General features: G+C 38.3%; 1 pseudogene; it reads right to left on the bottom strand.

The window, feature by feature from the left end:
- Positions 1–220, bottom strand: part of LOC109225069 — a 2,241-nt pseudogene extending 2,021 nt beyond the window's left edge.

Here is a 3,131-nt window from a genome sequence, read left to right as displayed (position 1 = left end):
TCGGGGGGGGGGGGGGGCAGCCAAATAGAACACAAGTCTTGAATCTGGACAAGTAAGTGTCTGAAAGGAAGGCTCCAAATAATGCAAGAAGAAATGCTGTTCCCATGAAGTTTGTAACAGCAGTTGCTGATTTTGTTATGCTGAAGTTCATAAATCCATAAAAGTAAGTCACCAAACTCACACCAGTTGCTAAGAAAGCCATGACATCGATTCCCGCCATAGCTGCATGGTTAAAAGATCATAATATTATTAAGAAGAATTAACCAATAACCGCACACCTAATTTCCTAAACTAAAAATAGTAGCCAGATGTATAATATATATATATTATTCACGTATAATATGTGTATTGATCACGCCCAACTATGCCTTATAAAAAGGACTCTGCGGACGTTGCAAATATAACCTGAGTATTACGCCCAGGGTCGAATCCACAGAGAGTTAACCTATCAACCACTATCTTCAGACCCACTAATTCTTCAGAACCAGCTTCCCAAATATTCAAATCTCAGTTGAGTGTTCTTTAACAACTAGCTTGCAAGTAACTAAATAGCTGTAAACTAAACTAATAAGGTTGTAAACAATTATGAGAAAAATGCTAAGGCAATGATTTCTCCTATTGATGGAATCCCTTCTGTTTATGCTCATACAAATTTACCAACACATCTCTATCAATCATGAACGCTAATCTTACCGTAAATCTCTCCCGAGTAATCACAGTAATTTACTATTGCACTCTCCCGAGATACACTAGCTTACTTTATTTAGCACGATTCATTTTAGATTACACCCAAGGCTTCGTTATCCCTAATCCCGCCTTTAAACCCGCAATTATAGATTCCTCTAATAATCTAGGAGTGGTGTTGTTCAACAATACCCTAAATATGCACTCTTTTCCAAGTTATGCACACTAAATAGGCACAGCTAATTGAGGATCCTGTCAATTAACTACAACAGACACGAAGTTGAACAAATAGAGATTAAACTAGCAATTTGTATTCACATAAACAAGAAGTTCATCACCCAATAGGTTCCATCAAAACCTTAGACAAGGAATTTAGCTACTCATGGCTATGGAAAAATAAACTAAGATTGAATTCATCATAAAAAACAAAAGAAAGGAAGAAAGATGGTTGGAGTATTCTCTCACAATGGTTTTCCTTGCTAAGAAACCTTAAAAATCAATACATGCCTCTCTTGGGCGAAGTCTAATGTTTTAAATAGGGTTTAGGTCTAAAAATCCCGTGTTTTACACTTTGGTCCCTGAAGTTTTCGGCTTCCGCCGCGGTTCTGCCGCGGTCACGGTCAGACCGCGGCCAAAAGCCTTCTCTGATTCTGAAATCATCCGCAGCTGTCTTCCCTGTGCTCTGAATCTTCGGCCTGTTTTGCATGGTTCACTTGGGAAATTTCACAGTTGCCCTCTTTTTTCATCAATTTTGACTCCAAAACTGCTCCTTAGCCTTCCTTATACATATATCACCTGCAAATCATGAAAAACACTAATAAGAGCATTTTGTTATCACTTTTAGCAATAAAACTACACAAGAAGGTGATTATTTAAGGCGTGATTATAGTCAAATTCACCTATTATCAACACCCCACACTTAAACCTTTGCTCGTCCTCGAGCAAACTAAGCCACGCTTCTAGGCCTAACTGCTCAATGCATTGCCCCAATATATGTCACACCTGCTATTATCAATGATCGACCTAAGCAGTGCACAATCATATCTCAAATGCAGACTCTCATGCCAAGACACACTTGTGCTCACTCTAATTACTCTAACAGAAGTGAAGACTCACTTTTTCTTCCTGAGTCACATGCCCTCACATAAACAACATCTGAGAGAAGTTCCACACACACATAAAATTCAACAACAAGGAACCATATATAGAAAGAATTCACTCACTCTCAGCAAAGAGCATTTACATGCCACACAGACACACCATAAGCTTGCCCCTAGTGTAATACTCCACTAATCGAGCCATTCAGTCAAAGATCAAGAGGTCTTTATAGGTTGTAATGTAGGCTAAGGGACGGGTAGGATATATTTGGATATAGTGACTAACCTCCCTAAGCACTTTTAATACACACTTCCTTTTGTCTCACCATCATGTTCAACCCAATCATTATTCCACATTTTGTTTCACTTGTGACCCCCACTTTTCTTTAGGTACAACTGGCTTTTTTTTTTTTAGATTTATTGTACACTGCCAGTTCACCAATCAGAACCTTCATTCTTGATTCCCTTTTTTCACTAACTCTCTCCCACCCCACACTTTGACTTTTGTATATTCTTTAGTGATTCAAGTGCTTCTAGGAGGTAAGGTTCAAACAATTAGCTTATTCAAACACAGCGATTTAGATCATTATAGGGTTATCAAAGAACAGGCTTCAGGCTCAAAGGGGTTAACTATGGTAATATGCACAGGTGGATTCTCAAGTATAGAGGGTTGCACAAAGAAATGCCTCAATCATCTCTAAAACCAAACGACTTCTATTTCGCTTTGCACACACACAGGGCAAGTTCTAGGTATCATATGCAAGCATAGGATGCAAGTAACAACTCACACACACTTAGCATGTAACTCATTCTGAATCAGTTCATCAACACAATTATACGAGTGTTCAAGCAAGATAATATGTGCAAGATTAAGGCATATATTATGAGTCCACAAACAAGCTTAGACGTCCACTCTCAAGTTCTTTTCTTTGCAAGTGTGCACATTTAGGGTTACATTCTGACCTTCACCCATCTAATCCTAAAACTACAAAAGAAAAAATCTACCTAACCTGGTTCAAGAAAAACCCTTGAAAAAGAACCGTGGTCAAAAGAAAAACCAAGGGGGAGGTACTACACTACCTAAAAGAAGAAAATAAAATAAAAAAAAAAATTCTACATGGACTACTTCCCTCAAGAGTACTGTCCACCTAGTCCGTCATCAGGAAGAGTCCTCTACAAGTTTTGTTTTGTTTTTTTATATATCTGACTTTGACCCTCAAGAGACCCGTCAACAAGTGTCCGTCATTGGGCCAAGTCAGCTACTCCTAATATAGCACACTCACATATATACAACACATCACTCTAATGCTACAGCACAACAACATCTATATACATTACAATACACAGTTA

Source organism: Nicotiana attenuata, chromosome 4 (genome assembly GCF_001879085.1).
Source record: "Nicotiana attenuata strain UT chromosome 4, NIATTr2, whole genome shotgun sequence".
Classification (NCBI taxonomy): domain Eukaryota; kingdom Viridiplantae; phylum Streptophyta; class Magnoliopsida; order Solanales; family Solanaceae; genus Nicotiana; species Nicotiana attenuata.
This window is presented reverse-complemented; position numbering and strand designations above follow the sequence as displayed.